Source organism: Colobus angolensis, unplaced genomic scaffold, assembly GCF_000951035.1.
Source record: "Colobus angolensis palliatus isolate OR3802 unplaced genomic scaffold, Cang.pa_1.0 Scaffold151, whole genome shotgun sequence".
NCBI classification, from domain to species: Eukaryota; Metazoa; Chordata; class Mammalia; order Primates; family Cercopithecidae; genus Colobus; species Colobus angolensis.
Window position 1 is genome coordinate 3852743 of NW_012114611.1, and position 1162 is coordinate 3853904.

Sequence of the window (1162 nt, forward strand, 5' to 3'; positions counted from 1 at the left end):
TTTCAGAATCAATCTACAGACAAAGTATGTTTAAGGGACAGAATGTAAATGTTTTAAATGTAAACACTGAAAATGTATTATTATTTTTAATTTTCACTTAATAATTGTACATATTTATGGGGTACACTGTGATATTTCCATACAAGTATAAAATATGTAATAATAAAATCGGGGTAATTAGCATATCTATCACCTCAAACATTAATCATTTCTTTGTGTTGAGAACATTTAAAATCTACTCTTCTAGCTACTTGAAAATACATAGTAAGTCCCATGAGACGTGAGCAAGGCTGGTGCTGGGGCTTCTTCTCCTGAAGGGGCTGCAAGAGGGAAGACTTAGCCATGTCGTCCTTGATCAAAACGGTGATCAGCACTGCGAAAGCCCCAGGGGCCACTGGACCCTACAGTCAAGCTGTGTTAGTCGACAAGACCATTTACATTTCAGGACAGATAGGCATGGACCCTTCAAGTGGACAGCTTGTGTCAGGAGGGGTAGCAGAAGAAGCTAAACAAGCTCTTAAAAACATGGGTGAAATTCTGAAAGCTGCAGGCTGTGACTTCACTAATGTGGTGAAAACAACTGTTCTTCTGGCTGACATAAATGACTTCAATACTGTCAATGAAATCTACAAACAGTATTTCAAGAGTCATTTTCCTGCTAGAGCTGCTTACCAAGTTGCTGCTTTGCCCAAAGGTACCCGAATTGAAATTGAAGCACTGCACTGGAGTGCAGTGGCGCGATCGCAGCTCACTGCAACCTCCGCCTCTCGGGTTCAAGTGATTCTCCTGTCTCAGCCTCCTGAGTAGCTGGGATTACAGGTGTCCGCCACCATGCCCAGCTAATTTTTGTATTTTTAGTAGAGACGGAGTTTCACCATGTTGGTCAGGATGGTCTTGATCTCTTGATCTCATGATCTGCCCGTCTTGGCCTCCCAAAGTGCTGGGATTACAGGCGTGAGCCATGCATTTTCTTTATTCACTCATTTGTTGCTGGGCACTGAGGTTGATTCCATATCTTGGTTATTGTGAATAGTGCTGTAATAAACATGGAGTGCCTATCTCTTTGACATACTGATTTCTTTTCCTTTGGATAAATACTCAGTAATGGGATTGCTGGATCATAGGGTAGTTTTATTTGTAGTTTTTTGAAGAATCTCTATAC

At 41.2% G+C, this 1162-nt stretch overlaps 1 pseudogene across 1 annotated transcript; it reads left to right on the forward strand.

Moving 5' to 3' along the window:
* The first annotated feature begins 271 nt into the window (after nucleotides 1–271).
* LOC105507697 lies at nucleotides 272–727 on the forward strand (annotated as a pseudogene). The gene has a single exon (XR_001001138.1). The product of XR_001001138.1 is annotated as a ribonuclease UK114 pseudogene (transcript).
* The last annotated feature ends 435 nt before the right edge of the window (nucleotides 728–1162 follow it).